This window comes from Gorilla gorilla, chromosome 18 (genome assembly GCF_029281585.2).
Source record: "Gorilla gorilla gorilla isolate KB3781 chromosome 18, NHGRI_mGorGor1-v2.1_pri, whole genome shotgun sequence".
In the NCBI taxonomy this organism is placed as follows: domain Eukaryota; kingdom Metazoa; phylum Chordata; class Mammalia; order Primates; family Hominidae; genus Gorilla; species Gorilla gorilla.
In genome coordinates this window covers 113,082,834-113,103,941 of record NC_073242.2, presented here as the reverse complement: position 1 = coordinate 113,103,941, position 21,108 = coordinate 113,082,834, and the positions used below count along the sequence as shown (strand labels likewise).

At 41.0% G+C, this 21,108-nt stretch overlaps 2 long non-coding RNA genes across 3 annotated transcripts in view; one reads left to right on the top strand and one right to left on the bottom strand.

Annotated features, from left to right (window-relative positions):
* Positions 1-5,371: 5,371 nt before the first annotated feature.
* On the bottom strand, positions 5,372-13,675 carry LOC129527790 (uncharacterized). Of its 2 annotated transcripts, none has more exons than XR_008672858.2 (3): positions 13,558-13,675; positions 12,531-12,650; positions 5,372-5,579 (listed from the first exon to the last, which is right to left on the bottom strand). It is a non-coding gene; the product is annotated as an uncharacterized lncRNA (long non-coding RNA). The 2 variants fall into 2 exon arrangements; XR_008672859.1 differs by lacking the exon at positions 5,372-5,579 and adding an exon at positions 9,971-10,038.
* A 542-nt stretch (positions 13,676-14,217) lies between these two features.
* Positions 14,218-21,108, top strand: part of LOC134757522 (uncharacterized) — a 31,649-nt gene continuing 24,758 nt past the window's right edge. The window contains exon 1 of the long non-coding RNA XR_010131601.1: positions 14,218-14,492. This is a non-coding gene — a long non-coding RNA (uncharacterized lncRNA). The remainder of the gene's footprint in view (positions 14,493-21,108) is intronic.

Genomic DNA, 21,108 nt, shown 5'->3' with positions numbered 1-21,108 from the left:
TCCTGGGTTCAAGCCATTCTCCTGCCTCAGCCTCCCGAGTAGCTGGGACTACAGGCGCCCACCACCACGCCCGGCTAATTTTTTGTATTTTTAGTAGAGACGGGATTTCACCGTGTTAGCCAGGATGGTCTTGATCTCCTGACCTCGTGATCTGCCCGCCTCGGCCTCCCAAAGTGCTGGGATTACAGGCATGAGCCACCGTGCCCAGCCCCTTCTTTCATTCTTACAGTAAATGTGTAAGTTTCCTAGGGCTGCTATAGCAGTAACCCAAAACTGGGTGGCTTAAAACAATAGAGATTTATTCTCTTACATTTCTGGAGCCCTGAAGTCTGAAATCAAGATGTCAGCAGGGCCCTGTTCACTCCGGAGGCTCTAAGAGGGAATCCATTCTTGCCTCTTCCAGCTTCTGCTGGCTCCAAGCGTTCCTTAGATTGTGGCAGTGTCACGCCAAGCTCAGCCTCCATCCACACGTGCCATTGTATTCTGTATCTTCTGTCTTTTATAAGGACATTTGTCACTGGATTTAGGATCTACCTGAGTAATCTAGGGTAATCTCATTTTGAGACCTTTAATTTAATTGCATCTGCTAAAGCCTTGTTCTAAATAAGATACCATTCTCATGGTTCAGATACTGATATGCATCTATCTTTTGGGGGCCCACAATTTAACTCATTACAGTACACAAAAATTAATAGCCTGATTTTTTGGAAAAATCCTTAATTTTAAGGAAAATATCTAGAAAGCCAGATTATGTGCTATGTTGAGGAAGACCCAATTCTCCTGCTTGCATGTTTCCATGAAGGGATTTCTATCCCATTCCCTAGAAGAGAGCAGGACTGGGTGCTTCTGGTCCTCCGCGTACACCCTTACTCACTCATTCTGATGGGAGGGTCACAGGCTAATCTGTTTGTGAAGAGTAGGGAAGGTTCAACATCCCCTGGGCCGCTGACCAAGAATGGGTGAGCATTCAGAGTAACACCATTCCTCCCCCAGATGATGGCTCCCTGGGTAGCTGGAGACCCTCTGCTGGCTGGGAACTTGCTTGGACTAAATCCTGAAAACCTAGTTGCTGAAGATAGGTTCAAGGTCTAGATTTAAGGGTTACCTGTAAAAACACTTGCTTTGACCTCAGGCCTAAGCTGTGTTCTCTAGCACAGCTAATAGGAGACCCTAAATATGAAAGGATTGGACACTGGCCTTGCTCATTAATATAATACATCTGATGTTTCACTTGACAGTCCCCTGGTTCTTCAAGTCTGTGTTCAACTGGATAAGAGTTTAGAGGGAAAAGAGGGAGGAGTAGAACTCCTAAATCTCCAAAATGCCACTTTTCTCTTCTTTTCTTTTCTTTTGAGACGGAGTCTCACTGTGTGGCCCAGGCTAGTGCCGTGGCACAATCACAGCTCATTGCAACCTCTGCCTCCCGGATTCAAGTGATTCTTGGGCCTCACCCTCCCAAGTAGCTGGGATTACAGGCATGTGCCACCATGCCCAGTTATTTCTTTGGTATTTTTAGTAGAGATGGTGTTTTGCCATGTTGGCCAGGCTGGTCTCGAGCTCCTGACCTCAAGTGATCTGCCTGCCTTGGCCTCCCAGAGTGCTGGGATCACAGGCATGAGCTACAGTGCCCGGCCCAAAATGTCATTTTCATATTTTCTCCGATTTATGCATCCTTAAGCATTGCTCTCATAGCCAAGGCAGGGCCACTACTGCTTACGGGCTCTTAGCCATGAAAACTGAAGTTGTGTTATCTAGAAAAGACAGTCAACATTTACAGGTGTGGCCTTGCCAACTAAGACGGAGAAAGCGATAACACATACTATCATAAAATCCAAAAGGTGAATTGCATAATAAAATTCCGGACTTGACAGCAAAATGTCAACATAAAATCTTAAATATTTACTCAGCCATATGTTGACTGTAAAATATCAAGCATTCCCTAGAATGAAAGACTAAAGAATTACCCTCATAATACTGAAAAACAAGAAACCACCTAAATGTCTGTCAATAACAGATGGTTAAATGAATCTGGCACCTCCATCCTCTGGGGTAGCATACAGCCACCAAGAAAAATAAGCCATGTTATGTAAAAAGAGAAGTTGCAGAACAATATGTAGCATAAGACCCTATTTTTGATAGAAAAAAGAAACCATATGTTTCTATATGTTCCTATAAATGAAATGGTAAGCAAAAAGCTACAGATATTCACACTGAGCTGATAGCAGTAAGTACCTCTGGGAAGAGCAGACGGCTAGGTGGGAGCAGGGCACGAGTGAAAGGAGAGTTTCACATTTGGGGAATTATTTAGATGTTTGATGATTAGCATGTATTCTCTTACTTCTTGAGCAATTTAAATAACCATATCAATTAATTATTTTATTTCTTAAAAAGGGCAAGAGGCAGCAATAAATCTTTCCAGAGGCTGTATGAGTCAGGGTTCTCTAGAGGGACAGAACTAACAGGATAAATGTATATATAAATGGGAGTTTATTAAGGTGTATTGGCTCACACGATCTCAAGGTGAGGTCCTACAATAGGCCGTCTGCAAACTGAGGAACAAAGAAGCCAGTCTGAGTCCCAAAGCTGAAGAACTTGGAGTCCAACGTTTGAGGGTAGCAAGCATCCAGCACAGGAGAAAGATGTAGGTCAGAAGACTAAGCCAATCTAGTCTTTACACGTTCTTCTGCCTGCTTTTATTCTGGCCTCACGGGTGGCTGATTAGATGGTGCCCACCCAGAATGAGAGTGGGTCTGCCTTTCCCAGTCCACTGACTCAAATGTTAATCTCCTTTGGCAATACCCTTACAGACACACCCAGGAACAAGACTTTGCATCCTTCAATCCAATCAAGTTGACACTCAATATTAACCATCACAGAAGCTGTGTACAGGGATAGTTAGGTTTTATCTAAATAATAGATACTTTATATTTAATAATGATTTATTATTAAATTAATTATTAAATTAATATATTAAATTATAGTTATATATTATATATTAAATTATTGTATATATTATATATAATAAATTAAATTATTATTATATAAGTTAAATTATTAAATTATTATTAAATTAACCCAAACTATATATCTATATAAGCAAATACATATATGTGTATATATGGAATTTTATATATATAGTAAGAATTTATTGACAACCATCTAATTTCAATTTACAGATTACATGGAGCAACTCATGATTCTTTTTCAGAACCTTTTTTTTTCTTTTTTTCTTTTTCTTTTCTGCTTCCAAATAAACCCAAGGTGCATTTAACAAAAGAGCAATTTCCTACTCCCCCTCCATCCTGGCTCTCCAAGGCACGCCCCTGGATGCCGGTTGAAGTGAATCAGCTCTGTACCCTGGGAGGTCCCAGCAGCCAGACCTCCTTCATGCTATTGGTGTAGGTGGAGAAAGTTCTAGTCATGACTGTGGAATTGAAAGAGGAGGCCACATGACGTGGTAGAATCAGCAAGGATTTGGGAGTCAGATCAACGTAATTTAGGATTCTCTCTCTGCCAACTTGTAATTAAATGACCTGGCAGAATAATTCAATCTCACCTATACAATGAGGGATAAAAATAAATACTTCAGAGGGTTAGCATGAAGATTCAAGGACATATAGCAGACAACCAGCTAGACCTGGGCCTGGCAAGAAGTCGGACTGCAAACGTTGTCCCTTGCTATCCACCACCTTTGGAGGATGGGGAAGTCTGTCTTGGTCTTTCGTGAGTGAGAAGCTCTGTGCTTTGCGTTAACAAAAGGTGGCATAGAGTAGTAGGGATGGTTTACTTACTAACTTTGTGCCCTTGTGTGTCTTGACCAGGATCGGATATAAATTCTATTATTGGAAGTTTCCAGGACCCTCGTAGACACACACCACCTTCCTCACATCTTTCAAGGCTTTTGTGTGATTTAAAGTACCCCACAACCCACATGAGCTTCATCCTTTATTTAGTCTAATTAACGTATGCTTTCCTTCCTCTTATTTTTGGGGCAAGGCCAATTGCATGAAATCAGTTTCTAGAATTCCTTAAAGAAAAATACCTTCCGTTCCAATTGGCATTTAATTAGTTCAAAATTATGATCCTTATTAGTAAGGCATCATTGTCGTTCTTCTTGTTTTCTTTCCCACTCCTCACTGATATCTTCAGCCGCTGGTCAGACCTTCCTTAGTATTCGCAGTTTCTGGACGCTAGGGACACTGCTCAAAATTTCCTTGGGTGAATCAGAAGCTAAAATTAGGGCAGCCACTCTTCCCTTACAAAACCCAGGCTCTGTCCCACCCTCTCATCTCTGTAGTTTGCTCATTTGCTGCCAGTCCCTGCCAGCACCTCCCTTTGCCATCTGAAGCTTCCTACGCACCCAACAGACCACGATGAAGAGTCGTGAAGTGGAAGTAAATATTCAAGTGTCAGGCGGACTTTGCTACGCTCATACCAGAAAAAATTACAGGCAGAAAGGGCGGGTGAGTATTGGCTAGGCTTGCTGTGAGCATTAAATTACATAATGTACGTAAAGTGCCCAAGATAGCACCTGGCACATATTGCTGGTGATGGCAATAACTTGTCTCCTCTTTCTCCTCCTCCCCACTTCTACTCCTCCCCTTCTTTTCCTCCCTACTTCTTCTTCTTCTCCATCTCCTCCACTTTCTCCTCCTCATTATTATTATTTTTACATTAATAACAGCCATCCTTACTTATGGGGCTCTTATTAAGCTAAGTGTTCACCTACAACATTGCATTTAATCCTCAAAATCACTTGGCAAGGCATACATTATTGAGCATCTCCAATTATGGCAAAGGCAATAATTAATAGTTAAGACATTGCACTGCTGAGTCCAAACCGCCAAATTCGAATCATCACTTAGCATTTATTCATTGTTGGGCTCTGAGCAAACAGTTTCTTCTCCAGAAGCTTTACCGGTAAAACAGTAAAATAAATACAGTACTTCCCAACTTGGGCTGCCAAGAGGCTCACAGGGCAGGGGCCTAGTGGCTGGCAAATAGGAGGGTTCTCCTTGCCATGACCTTTTCTCCTTATCCCCTTCTACCACTCCTAAGTCCGTAGACCAGCACTGCCTAATGGAATAATAAACATCTTGCAATTATGTGTGTTGCACATACAACTTCAATTTTCTAATGGTCACATGAAAAGAAAATAAAAACAAACAGAGGAGATCAACTTTAAAAATGAATTTTATCTAAGCCAATATATCCAAAATATTATTATTTCAACATGTCAAGACGTAATCCATGCAGGAAATTATTAATCAAATATGTTACATTCATTTTTTTCATCCTAAGTGTTTGTAATCAAGTGAGGACTTTACATTTGCAGCACATCTCAGGACACACCAGCCACACTGGTCTCATTTCAGCAGCTCCATCACCACATGTGGATAGCGGCTGGTTTCAAATTATGATCCTTATTAGTAAGGCCCTATTGTCATTCTTTTTGTTTTCTTTCCCACGCCTCACTGATATCTTCAACTAGTTGTACCTTCCTTAGTATTCATGGCTTCTGAATGCTGAAGACACTGCACAAAATTTCCCCGGGTGAAACTGTCAGAAGCTGGACAGTGCTGGACAGGACAGTAAGAGATGAAGAGGATGGAGACAGGTCATTATGTCATTAAGTGAACCCTCCCAGCCTACATGACTCACACGTGGTTCTTTCAGGAGTCAGATCATGTCTGTCTCGTTCCACAGGCTGCCACAGTTTCTTGATAGTCACACAATCCATTAGACAGTGGCTCAAGGGCCTAGTTTTATTCCTTCTAGATCTCCAAGTGGAATGATAATTATATTCAAAGGGGGGTGGGAGAGCCACCCCTTTGAATCTGGCAGGCTGCACCCCATCTCTCCAGCCGGCTGCTGTCATGCTGATGTGCACAGGCCTTTCTGTTTGGAAGCCACCTATCTCTCTCGCCCTCTAAAGAAACAGAAGGTTAGAGATGCAGCTGAGCCCCACCTCCCTCACCGTTCTCTGCCAGAGCTCACCTCTTCCCAGAGGCTGGTATGTCCTTTCCACTTAAGACCAGACTCATGTCAGCCTTGGCAAGTCTGAAATATCCTCAACACACTTCAGGGTGTGCAATGACTAATCAGTGCTGGTCTCCAGGGACAGCACGCCGCTTGCTTACTCACCACAGTGAAGGACACATAAGCCTCGGGATTTCTCTTCAAACCACTTTGAATTGCTTTGCTCAAGTTCATGCATCTCTATCCCACCACACATGCTCCCTGATCCTTGAACACTCTGAAAAGTTTGTTGGTCTGGGATGATCTTCAGAACAGGAGCCCTGAGGGGTCTGTCTTCACCCTCCTATCCCATTCACTCAGAGGTGGTCGCTGGGAGCCTTGGATTGTTCTGAAAGGTGACAGTTTCCTACGGTCTATACCAACAATTCTCAAGATCTGGTTAGAGATCAAATTTTTGTCCATCCTCAGCAAATGGACGACATTTCTAGTTCTGACATAGAGCTAAATTTATTCAGCATGCAGGCTGATCTTTTTCTGGTGTTCCAGTCACACACTCTTGCTATTATCATTGCAACCAATGTCAGTTAGGTAGGTGCCCGGATGGCACAGCCTGTGTCCCTTAAGTGAAAAAAATCTAATTATCTTCTTTCACATCAGAACTGAGGATCCTGGCATCCCAGAAGCATGTATCTCAAACACCTGAGCTAACCACACATGTTAAAAAGAAATGAAAAATCCACAACACTGCAGGTAATTTTAGATTCTTCTATGAAATAGTGGTGAGAGTAGATGGTGGTGTGGTGTTTGTCTTTGAATGTCCTTAATTGGCATAAGTTGACAATTCTATTTAAGTTCTCCAGAGTTATATATGTGTAAGTGCCCACACACAATATTGTATTTAATCCTTAAAACTGATCTGCAATGTGGACATATATAGAGCTATAAAATTTCCATGTCTGGGAAATACTGATCGGATACTTGCATAATGACATGAGATGTGGAAATTCTTGAAGACTAACAAGTAATGTACAGGTGAACAACTTTTTGAGGGGCAGCAGTAGAGGAGAGTGACTCAGCTCTGCTCTCGGGACTCATTGCTTATTTCCTTTTCTGAAATGGGTGAACCAGCTCCTTTCTACCAGGACAGCATCACAAATAGCAGCTAACATTGTTTCTGCCAGGCATCGTGTAAAGGACCTGTGTGCATTACCTGTGCAAAGTGCCTGTGTGCATTACCAACTTTTATTATTTTTATTATTATTATTATTATTGAGACAGAGTTTCACTCTGTTGCCCAGGTTGGAGTGCAGTGGCATGATCTTGGTTCAAACTGCACCCTCCACCTCCCAGGTTCAAGCGATTCTCCCATCTTAGCCTCCCAAGTAGCTGGGATGACTGGGACTACAGGCATGCACCACTATACCTGGCTAATGTCTGTATTTTTTTAGCAGAGATGGGGTTTCACTATGTTGGCTAGGCTGGTCTCGAACTCCTGACCTCAAGTGATCCACCTGACTGAGCCTCCCAAAGTGCTGGAATTACAGGCATGAGCCACTGTGCCTGGCCACAACTTGAATTCTTATAATAACTCTGTTGGATAGACAGAGTATTCCTGCTATGGCAATAAGAATATCAAGAGGAAGCAAGGGAAGGCAACTGATTCAAAGCTGGGATTCAAATCCAGTTTGTCTAATTCCAGAGCTCATGTTCATACCTACTGTGTTATAATATATTGTGTAGCTATGTGGAAGTAAACGTAACATTATGGGAATGAAAAGTATGTACAGTATCATGGATTTGGCATTTCTTTTTAACTTGGATGGTTAGCTCAGGTGTTTGGTATATATGACTTTGGGATGCAAGATCTCCGGTTCTGATGTGGTAAAAATTAATTCGACTTTTGACTAAGGAAACTCAGATTATACCATCCTAGGCACCCACCTAACTGACAGTGGTCACAATGGAAGCAAAGAGAGTGTGACTGGCTCAGGGCAAATCCATCCCAACAACTTGCTAGGATGCACAAAGCACACACTCCATTGCAGAAGACAAAGAATTATCTCACCATCTCCCTGAGTCTAGCCTGAACTCTGCAGGCATGGTGTACAAGGATTTTCTGGGTACTTATCATTTCATCACCAACTTCTCCATGTTGCAGTCTTGCTAGAGGAGTTATTATAATCACACTAAAAGTATGAGGTCTAAATGAGATGGTTTGAAGTGGAGCCTCAATCTGTCAGAAGTCTTTACTCCTGCTTTCACTACTGTTTCTCCACACCCCTCTCTTCAAACTGGAATAGTAACCACCACAGAAATAGTGAGCAGATTTAGAGTACCATGCTATGGAAGTTACGAATGCACTTGGCTGCAAAAAGGGGACTCAAGTGAACTCAACTAATCAACATGGCGAGCCACATGGCACATTGCTCCAATTTAGTTCATCACTCAGCCAGCTCCAGGCAGGACTTGAGTCCTTTATTGTAACATAAGAAAATAGACTTGGCTCCCATTATCCTGGAAGCAATCTCAGCCTGCTGCTGATCAAAAGCAGAACAACCACACATTCTCATCTGCACAACCTTTATGAGTATCTATCTATGGTTTGGTTCAGATCCAGGCACAAACTTGAATTAAAGGTTGAGATCGATGACTCAGAGCTTAGCTAGAAATGCAGGCGAGAAAATGGAGCTGTGAACTGGAAGGAGAATATGTCTGAGGGTGACAGGCAGAGATGGAAGCACCAAAAGCTCAGACCTACATCCCAGCTCATCTGCCCCAGGAGATCCCATTAAGCTGCAGTGCTCTGGGCAGCAGAGGGCACTATTAATACACTCTGAAGTAATTGGCACACTTAAGGAAGAAAGACGGGTTTAGAATAAGCTTGTGTGTGGCGTTTGGGTGGGGAAGGTCATAGGATTATCGTTTTCACCTTCAGTCTCTCTTGTTCTCAAATTCAAATATTAACAAGAATCTAAAAAAAGGCTACAGGGTGAAACTGACTCTTGTGTGGAACTTCAAGTTTTTAGGATCTAAAGAACACACACACACAAATCCACGTTAAATAGATCACTGCAGTCCAACTTCACGGTGCTAAATGCCTTGCATGCATTATCTTATTTATCTACAACTCTGTGTGAGTAAGGACTGTTTATTATCTCCATTTTATACCTGAGAAAACTGATACCCAAAGAGGTCAAGTGCCTTGCCCCTAGTTACCAACTCATAAGTAGCAGAACTGGAATCTAAGCCAACTTCAGATGCCAAAGTCCATGCTTGCAACCTCTGTGCTATACCTCCTCACAGATATATTTTCCATAACGTGAGAAGAAAACATCACCTCCTTAACCACTAGCAGGAATGGAAGGTGAAGTGAATTCAGTGCTGTTACATCCGTGCTTCAGAAGTTAGGAAAGGCAAGGATACTTAAACCCTGCTGTAATCTGTCTTCCTCCACTAGCCAGCTCCTCAACTTGTTTTGACAAAAGTTGTGGGTTAGGAAGTAGATGGCTATGTCAGAGGTTAAACAGCCTCCAGATTATGAAAATCTGACTGTGGCCCAAGAGTTTAAACCTTAACGCCAACCTAAAGGTGTGGAACCAATCGGGGTTTTGAGGTTGCTACTCACAGAAGCCAAGTCAGGCCATCCTTAGAAAATCAAGTGGGTTTAGTTGGAGGAAACTGGTAACTCACTGAGCTAAAGGGGACTTGAGAGAAGTACAGAAACCAGGACCACACCGTCACCATAATGGCCAATCCCTTTGGACTCAGCCTTTGTCCTGTGACCGGCCTAGCTTGGACCCTGTGCCCACTCCTGTAGTGGGTGGGAGGAAAGGGTGGACAGTGTGTGCATTCTGCTGTCTACAAGAGCTTCATAAAATGGTAGAAATTTCCTGAAATAAATATAGGGGCTTTTTTCCAGAAAGGAAAAGGAAGAAGGCTAAATGTTAGACAAGCGAAATCAATTAAGGTCCAAGGCAGATACCTTCAAGTGGCCCAATTTCTCTGGAAGCCATAAAGTTAGGAGTTGTTCATCATTTGATCCATCTCTGTCTTGAAAATCTAGCACAGAACATGGCACATAGTAAAAGCTCAATAAATGATGAAAATACACATGAATCAACCAACAAACCAACAAACTCAATGACAAGCAAGTGGCACTAATGAAAGAAACAGACTTCCTAGGTGGTCGACTTTCTAGAGATATCACCAATGTGAACTTAGAATCCTCCCACCTCTAAAACAGTCTATTTTGGAGCTCCTACTACACCTAATTTCTGGACCTTCCTGAAGCACTGCTCGGGCTAATATCGCTAATCACGTTCCCATGAAGTATTTAGATGAAGATACAGAGGCCACTCATCTTGGTACTCTCAGTGTTCACAGTGCATTGCAATTCTCTAGTTCAGTTCCTTTCCTAGGGATGACAAACACATGGTGTGTGTGCCCCCATCCTCCCCACTCTCCATATCCAGGACAGACCTTGTTAATGGATCATGACATTCATCCTATTGAGCCCAAACAGCCAGGAACAATCCATCAGGCTGGGCACACAAGGTAAAACCCACTTATTATGCCTGACTCAAGACATCTGGAATCACTACTTCAGCACACAGCCAAATGATGACCCAGCTCATGCCTGACCACCTTCGTAGATGGGAAATACGATCTCGTGGAGACAGCATATTCCATCTTAAGGACTCTGCTAGAGTTTTTTTCCTTTAGGGACACTTCTGGGTGAACATAGAGACAACACACCTGGGCCTGCTGTGACTGCTTCTTCCCAAATTTTTATGAAATAATCCTGAAGATACAAACAACAGACTGCAGCTGGCCCTTGCAGAAAAAAAAATGACAAAAATCCTGGGGAAATTATTACTAACTGCACTGATGAAAGGGATGGATGGAAAGGCACAATTTTTGAAATACACACCATATGTACTACCCTTTCATTCATAACAGCATAAATGCCCTCCAACACACACAAAGGTAGGCAACACGCCAGCCCCTCACTCCATTAAATTTTACTTCATGCCCTTATTCCTGCACTTCTCAGGAAAGAAATGGAAGCCAACCTCCAGGAACACCCTTCTGAGATACCCAGAACTAGGGTCAGGGCGGTCCCTTTCTCCTTCCCCATCAATTGTTCTTCCTTATCTCCATTCATTTTAAGAAAATAACACTGGTATGTGCTGTGATGATAATTAGGTTTCATTTTAAGATACTTCACTACCTGAGGAAAGGTCCTTTTGGTAGCAATGTGGTGTCTCATGCCTACATTGTACAATGAAAAACTGCAAAAAGAGTCTGAGAAACCAAGTTGAAGGAAGAAGTTTCCTCCTCACTGCAGGAGGGCTGTAGTAGAGCTACCTGCCTGCTGAGCATGAAAAGTGAGTTTGTGTATGGACACATCACTAAGATCTCATTGGAGACGAAGAAGTCAACACCTGTAGGGTGTTCTTCCCAGTCCCTTGAGAAGACATCCCTTACCATCTAAGGAAAAGCCAGCACGATCACACCAATACAATACCCAGATCAAAGGGGTCACCAACAAAATAACGTGTTGAGCAAATGAATAAGAGAATGACCAAATGAATGAATGACAAAATGAACACACTTAAAAGGATAACAGGCATAGGGACAAAGAAAAACACACCTTTCAAAATTGTATTCTTTAAGAAATGAGCAGAGCATGGGTTTTGCAGAGCCAGGTCAGGGAGCTGCAGTGAAGGACAGGTGGAAAGGATGAGAAAGATACAATGCTGAGTTCACTACTGAAGCTCAATGGGAATCCAGTTATTCAATAGCATAATTAAGGTTCTCCTTGGAGGCAGGGAAGAGCAGAGCGGAAAACGTGAAAATTCAATCAGTATGTGTCTGTGAGAATGGAGGAGCTCCTAGAGGGACGAAGAAGCTGGGCCTGTTCCTGGGGGTGCCCTACCTCCCATCACTCAGATGTCTACGTGCAAATGTCACTTCCTTGGAGATGCCTTCCCTGACTATCTGAAATAGAGCCTCTCTTTTGCTCCCTGTTTACTTAATGCGCTGTGCTTTGCCTCACATTTATTTGTACATATTTGTTGTCTGTCTCCCTGACTGGAAGTTCCACAGGGGCAAGGTCCTTATCTGCCCATGGGTGAATTAGCACCTAGAATGCTGGGGATGTAGGAGGCACTTAATGAGTATTTGTTACTTGGATGCATGAATAAAGAAGGAAAGAAAAATTTGTTATAACCAAATATGGTTTACTCTTTCAGAGCAAGGGTGGATTAACAATAGGAAATCAACGATACAATGCATCATGTCAGTAGATAAACTTGTAATTATCTTGTAGTCTTGTAACCTTGTCAAAGGGCATATAGGACCATACTACTTTCTTATACAAATCCCATCAATGCTTCCCATTGCTTCTGGAATAAAGATCCAATCATAGCATAGCCTACATGGCCCCCTGCAGTCTGGCCCCTGCCTCCCCTGAACCTTATGTTCCAAGATGTGTTCTCCTTCAACAGGAGCCTTTCCCTCTATACTCAATGTGTCTCATTCTCTCTCACCTCACGTTTACAAGTGTGGTCCTTGTGACTTGGAAACTCCTCCTCTTCTGCCAAGTCACCTCTATTCTACCTGGGTCTGAGCTGAATATTCAGTTTCAAAGGAAAGTTTCCCTGGTCTCCCTGAAGAGAAAAAAAAGTTCTCCTAGTAAAGGTTCTTTGAACACCATGGACCTTTCTGTCCTGGCACATATCACATTTTTAACTTTATATTTATTTGGGTGGTTATTTGATCAATATATCTCTCCTTTTGCAGTCTGTGGGCTCTCAGAGAGTAATGGCCAATCTTTTGATGTTTGGTACTATAGACTATCTTGGACCATACGAGATGTTAAATATTTTCTGAAAGAAGAAAAACTGCTCCAGCTTTCTTGGCTTCTCCTAAAACAACAAGACTTAAAGCCTCATCCATGTATGGTTTGCTAAGGCAAAGAGGTGAGGACATTTATATTTCATGACACAGCCCTATTACAGGATTGAACAACAGTGACATTACTATCTTCCAATATGGTGCCATTAGACTACATTGTCTCCAATTTTATTCTTATGTACTTACATTCCTGGACTCCAGGGTAAAATGTTATGCTTATACTTACCAAACTTCCTCTTCTTAAACTAAGCACAATATTTTATCCTTTTTATGATCTTTGTGAATCTGGTTTTGTCGAATTACATGTTTCCTATCATTCTTAGATTTATCTCACCCACAATTAGTTTCTTCTAAATTATTGATGAGCGTTGTAGAATTACAGCGATGATTATGAGGATATCTATCATTTCCTGAGTTGCTACTAAAAAGCACTGGATCCATGCAGTTCATTCACACATTGGATCCTGTCACCTTTGTAACAACACTGTGAGGTGGACATTCCATCTCAGTCTCTAGAGATGGTAAATCTGTGGATCTGCTCATCAGTTAACTTCTCCAAGATCTCATAGCTCATAAGTGGAAGGAAAAGGATTCAAATTCAGATGTTTATGCCCCCTTAGCCTCTTTACATTCCTCTAGTGATTTTCAAATTTTTCTCACCCATGAAGTCCATTGTTTCAGCTAAATCTTACACAAAAGCATGCAAACCAGCTAAAATCAGAATGAATCTCTTCCTAACACAGCTTCAGAATCACTAAAGCACATCAGGCTGATTTTCACCAAAGAAAACCTTAAGCCAGAAGCCTGGATAAACTCCTTAAAAGCCTCTGTTAGAGTCATAATATAGTAGTCACTTGCTCTAGAACATTCTAGAATGTTCTGAAATATTTTAGAATGCTTGAGAAAACTCTGTACTTATGGAAATGTCCCATATTGCACTATCCAATATGATAGTCACTAGGCACATGGGCTGTTGAACGACAGAAATATGGCTAATGTAATTGAGAAACTGAAAATTTAATTTACATGTACATTTACGATGAAATAGCCAGACATGGCTACTATTATAATGGACAACGCATTTTTACAAATTATGAGTTGACTTTATTATACCAGCCTCTATCTCATACTTCCTTATTATCTTCAAAACACAATCGATCAGGAACAAAAACGTAATCTCAAGCTTCTAGAAATCTGGCACACTCACCAAAGAACTGAATACTCCTTTGCAGTCAGGTGGGGGCCATGCAACTAGATATGGCCAAAGAACTCTGAGTGGAAGTGACATGTGTGTCTCTCAGGCTGAGGTAATGAAGACTTAGTATGCCTTAACACCCTTCTCCTCCCTTGCAGACCATGTGTTCCAGAAAACATAACTAGAAAGATGTGAGAAGGCACTTCATGTGGGAGATAAGCCTTGTTTTACTTAATCCACTGAGATGTCAGAGTTCATTGTTACAGCAGCAGCCTGTTGTACAGGCTGACTAACACATGGTAACTAAGAGAACACTTTGGATTCTTGACAAAATAAGAGCAAGAAAGCAGCAGCAAAAGCAGAATTCAGAGGGGTGAGAAACCAAAAGCAACAGAGCAAGGTGAGCCATAAATAAATTCCACTAACAGTAGCGCTTACTTTTTTGCCTTACCCTGGTGGAGGAAAGAGGCATTTTTACAATAAGCATCCTCCAGGTTCATGGTGGCAGGTGGTTAGGAATGGTAATCTCTGTTCTGTTATCACACAGCTTGCTTGTAAAGAAAAGTTGTCCACACTAAGCACCATTTTGCTTTTTCCTTGGGAAACAGCCTTAATCCAATTATGTTACATGAGTGGAGATTATAAAGCCTGCATTAGCAATGATCCTTCTGGCAGCCTGGTGTCCTGGGTGTCACTTGGAAATTGTTTAATGGGACATATGTGGACCTTTGGTATTGGGGGCAATGCGGGAAATAGACATTTATGGCCACAGCTTGTCAGACAGGACTCTTTTTTTTGCTAGAGGCAATTTCTGATGGTGATGATGATTCTGCTAAGCCCCATCAGTTCTCTCTCTTCCCCAGCCTGAAAAGTCAGTGCCCAGTTTGTCACCATTAGTTAAGATCCACTGAATTTTTTGCTAAAAATTTGCATTCATTTAATACATATTTACAGAATATCTTTTCTCCTAGATTTGCATGGTATTCCGAGATTTCTCTGTGGGAACTTCTTGGGTCAGAACATAATCCGCATGTCCACTGTTATCTCCCAGACCCTTAATAGTGCAGGAAATCATGAATTGTAATTCCCAATGTCACAGCCTTGTGAGAGTTGCAGAGCCTTCAGGACAGCATACTATCATGTAGTGTTGGGAGCCAGCTCTAGGCCACGTAGCCCAGCTGTGAATTCTGGCTGTGCGACCTGCCAGTGCTGTGACTGTTGGTAAGTGAGTTATTTTCTCTGTGGCTCAAGGTAGTGAATACTGAAGGTGCTGCCTAAACCTCCTTGAATAATCCCCTTAATCAGTTGGGTGTGTCCGTGGTGCACCTACTTCAGCATGCTTTCACCTCATGCTCTTCTGAAGATCACCCATGGACTTCTGGAGCCACTTTGCTCAAACAAACAGAGTCTGGGAGTTTATGACCCCAGCGGCATCTGTGATCAGTGACTCGTGCAGGAATATCAATGTCCAACAGCCTCAACTATGGACAGGATAAATTCTGCTGTGCAATTTACCTCCAGAGCTCCTGCACAGGTTCAGGCTGAGGCTGGGTCTTCACTCAAAATCTCACCCTGTTGTCCTGCCCTACTCTGTTTCTTTCACTCCCATACCAATTTTCTCCGGAAACACTTTCTCTTTTTTTTAATATAATAATAAAGTTTTCATTTTAGAATAGTTTTATGTACAGAAAAACTTGCAAAGATACTACAAGATTTCCCATATACTCCACATCCAGTTTTCTCTATTATTCACATATTTCATTAACAGGATACATTTGTCACAATAATAGACTCAATATTGATAGATAATGATTAAGTAAAGGCCATACTTTATTCTGATATCCTTAATTTTCACCTAATGTTCATTTTTTGCTCCAGGAGTCCATCCAGGATCCCACATGACATTTAGTTATCAAGCCTCCCTAGGCTCCTCTTCACTATGACGTTTTCCCAGGCTTTCTTCGTTAGGGATAACCAGTTTTGAGGTATACTGGTCCATTATCCGGTAGGATGCTCCTCAGCTGAGATTTGTCTAATAAGTTTCTCATAATTAAACTAAAGGTGTGGAATTGAGAAAAGAAGACCACAGAAATAAAGTGTCATTTTCATTACAATATATACAGACTATAGACTCTCTAAAGTTACTCTCCTCCCCACTCTCCATACTGTACTCTTCTTAAGGAAGTCACTACTTGTAGCCCACACCTAGGGAGTAGGGAATTATAATCCACTTCCTTCCAAGTGAAGTATCTATGTACATTATTTGAAATTCTTCTGCATGGGAGATTTGTCTCCTATTTATTAATTTGTTCAATCATTTGTTTATATCAACATAAACTCATACATATTTATTTTATACTTCAGGCTATACTACAATGTACATGAGTTTTTGCACAAATTGTTCTAGCTTGGGCCATTAAGAACTCTTTCAGTTGGATCCTGTGCCCCTCAACATACCACCATCATTGTGCAGTTTTTACATTTTTATTTCCATCACTTTCTTATTTTCTGGCACAAGAAGCTGTGAAGCTCATTTGTGTAATGCTATCCAAGTCCTAGAATCAGCAATTTCTTCAAGGAGCCCTAGTTACTTTTATTTGAAAATTGTATTAGAAGCCAAGATCTGGGTATTAGATGGCTACTGGGGTGTCATTACCACTCAACTGACAGATCAATATTGACAGGTTATATTGGATTATCAAACCCCACCTGAGAAGCATTCTACCAGATAATGGAGCAGTATACCTCAAAACTGATCATCCAAAACATATTTTTAAAATATATATATCAGTATGTATGTACGTATATGCATACATATATACGTACATACATGCATACATGTGTACATACTTGCATACATATGTATGCATACCTATGTGTACATGTATGTATATACACTAATCTCTGTATACACATATATACACATATCTATATATTAAGCCAAGCATGTTCACCCTAATGTCTCTGACTCTAATTCACTGTCTAATAAATCATTCTAGCCATCTTTCCTTGCTTGTCTATAACCTCCAGCACCAACAGTGAGAAATGATAGCTTCTACTACCTGTCACTGATTTACATTTCCACTATCTATGAATAGAGATTTCAGAGTTGTTAACCCATACTCCTATGGGAAACAATTTTATCAACTAGAGGACAGTGCTTACATACTTAATCTTACAGACTCCACTCATTTCAAAGTTACTTAGATCAGCAACTTTTTCTTTTTTCTCTCAGCCCCTTCAGTAAAGTTGGTTTATACATTTGTAAAACAGTTAGATTCTTTTGTTACATTCTACATTTCACCTTGGAATCTTACAACTTCCTAAATATTTCCATTTGCATGCACCAAAGATCATTCTTTATACTATAAACTTATGAATTTTAATGAATGCATAGTGTCATATATCAACCATTAATGTACCATATGGAATAGATTCACTACTGTAAAAAACCTTTCAAACTTGACTTACACAACCCTTTCTCCTTCCCTCAAACCCCTGGCAATTGTTGATTTCTTTTTCAGTATTATATTGGTTATTCTAGGTCTTTTGCCTTTCCTAATAAACTTTAGAATTCTTTGTCAATGTCTACAAAATATGTTGCTTGAATTTGATTGAGATTGCATTGAATATACAGGTTATGTTGGGAAGAACTGACATTTTAAAAATAGTCTTCCAATCTATGAACATGTAATATATCTCAATCTATTTAGATCTTCTTTGATTTCTTTTATCAGTGTTTTACAGTTTTCCACGTATACAGCTTGTACTTATTTTACTTACATTTAAACACTTCATTTTAAAAAATTTAATGCTATTGTAAATGAATCTTATATCTCACAACGTTGCTATAGTCACTGATTAGTCCCATGACTGATTTTCCTTTTTCTTGGATTCTTTGGGATTTTCAGACAATCAGATCATCTGTGAATAAAGAGCTTTATTTTTCCCCTTCAACATGCGTATCTTTTATTTCATTTTCTTGTCTTATTGCAGTAGCTATAACTTTCAGTACAATGCTGAATAAGAGTGGTAAACAACAGCATTCTGGCCTTATTCTGTTGAAGGACAATGTCCAATTTCTTACCATTAAGTATGATATCAGCTGTAAATAATTTGTATATATGTTTTATTAGTTGAACAAGTTCCCCTCTATTCCTAGTTTGCTTAATTTTTTATTATAAATGGGTGTTGAATTTTGTCAACTGCTTTTTGTGTATCAGTTGATATTATATAATTTTGCTTCCTTAACCAATTGATATAATGGATTACAATGACTGATTTTTGAATGTTGAACCAGCCTTGCATACTTACAATAAATTCTACTTGGTTGTGGTATTTTTTAATAGATTTTTATATTTTATTTCCTAATATTCTGTTGAGGGTTTTTGTTCATGAGAGATACTGGGTCTGTAGTTTTCTTGTAATGTCTTTATCTTGTTTTGGTATTAAGGTAGTGCTATTCTCATAGAATGTGTTAGAGAGGATTTCATTTACACCTGCTTGAATTTTCTGTAAGAAGTTCTAAAGTATTGGTAACACTTTTTTTAAATAAACCACATAAATCTAGTCTCAGGATCTGTCTCTGAGACACACAACCCAAGATGTTGCCTCAACTGTAAAATGATAATTATAATGACTTCTTCCTCATAGGATTGTTATGAGATCATACAAGTTAACGTAGCAGATGCTCTGAGCACCCCACCCAGGCCCCTTTACTAGTCAAGTAAAGTTGCTATGAACTCTGGCTGCTAACAGCTCACAGGTGCTCTCCATTTCCATCATATGCCGTAGGAGGACAAGAACTGTTTCATCCAAAGGAAACGCCATTCACCAGAGGCAGCCCACAGTTCATGACTGGCAATGTCCTTGCTTCAAGTAGCAAAGACAACTTCATGGGGCAAATTAAGGCAGGAATACCCCCATGGATCAGGCCAAGACTAGACTTTACCTGTGATTACATCTTTACTCAGCATTTCCCTTCCCTATCTTCATTCCCCTTTTCCCTCAGTTATTTCTTAAGGGCATTCTCTCAACAAATTGCATGTACTTGAATCCCTGATCAAACTTGACCTCTGGGAAACCAAAACTAGGGCAGGTAGCAAACAGAAGCAGTCCTGGGAAAAATAAACGAGAGTCTACTGTTGAGTCATTGCCAGCTGATGGACAACAAGGATTCACATGATTAGAACGATGTGGAATACTGATCACCCTGATGGGTGAGGAAAATGCAATTGCAGACTTTCACATGTGGTGAGTTGAAACTGGCTACCACCAGGTGCGGTAGCTCAAGCCTATAATCCCAGCACTTCGGGAGGCCGAGGCGGGCAGATCATCTAAGGTCAGGAGTTCGAGACCAGTCTGGCAAATATGGTGAAACCCCATCTCCACTAAAAATACAAAAATTAGCCAGGCATGGTGATGAGCACCTATAATCCTAGCTCCTGGGGAGGCTGAAGCACGAGAATCACTTGAGCCCTGGAAGTGGAGATTGCAGTGAGCCAAGATCACGCCACTGCACTCCAGCCTGGGCAACAGAATGAGACTCCGTCTCAAAAACAAAATGAAAACAAAAGCAAGCAAACAAAAAAAGAAATAGGCTATCAGTGGTAGGGAATGCACTATGTCATGCAATATCACTGATGTTTGAGAGGTGACGGGTGGGGGGAGTTAGTATGCACAAGAACAGTAGAATTGAGTGGTTGTTGCTAAAGACAACATTTATTGAGGCTTTGATGAGAGAAAATGACAGAGAGAAAATGCATCTTCAAATCTCAGGAAAAAATAGCCTAGAATGTAACAAAAGGAATTCTTCAGATTCTCCTCCAGATTATCCTATGATGCTCTAGGAAGCCATGCCACCTAAGCGGGTTTCCCCAAATGACCCTGTGGCCTTTATATGTGTGACATCAAAATTTCTAGATGCTAAAGCAAACATATTAAAAAAGACAATCAGTCAAGTCAGTCATTCAGCCTTATGGACCTAAACAAAAAGGATATTGAAGAATCTTTGACTTTACAGCATGTGGTTTTGTCAAAGAGATAGTTCCACTGTCACGGGGCTTACAGCTTTTCCCAATTCAATTAATTGGAACCTCACAGAAAAGCAAATGCTGTAAAATAAAAGACTCAAACATCTGGGACCCCATGCACAATCCAGTGGAAATCACTAATATGATGCAGTCACAGCTTGTGGATGGGAATTTTAAGAGCCTTTATTTCTAAGAACTCCTGCTCAGAGAGAGTGTGGCTTCTTTTTATAGCTAGTGCACAAGGCAGGTTTAGGTGGTGGTTCTTCTTAGAATGCAATTTAGTGAGGCATCCCCAGTGTATTCCTTTGATAGAAATATATTTATCAAGCACCTCTTTTGGGCCAGACACTGTGCTGGGGTACAGTGGTGAACAGAGTAGACACTGGTGAATGTCTCCTCACAGAGCTTAGAGTCTAGCTTCATCCAAACAACTCACGGCCCAGCAAGACAGCATCATAGAGAAAAGTTGCTCCCGACCGGACATGTGACATTAAGTCAAGGGACACAGTCAGCCCAAGGTACCCTCACCCTCTTTGCTCCATCTAGCGTTCTCCATTAGCCACCCAACTAGAAGCAGGGGGCCCAGGAGCCCCGGTGAGGCAGTCTGTAGCCTTCAAGGCACTGAGCAGCAAGAAGGGAGCAGAGGGAATCTCCAGGGCAATGAAAGATAATGGCACACAGCCATGACCCAGTGATGATGAATAACTATTATCTCAGCAAACTACTCCCCTCTAACCATACAGGCTCCAGGATACTCTTATGGTGTCACTTGTATATAATTTTTCTCTCACTTAATTCTAAACCAAATAATCTGCTCTAATCGATAGAACTAATTTTTGTCTTCCTATATACATAGCTTCTTGGAGGGTAATGCTCATTCCCCTTCTCCTTTTATGTGACCTAGTTCTCTGGAGAAAATTAGTCCCTTTGAGAACTCTCAAATTCCTAAAAGATCCTATTTAGCCTTTTGGTATAAAAATATTG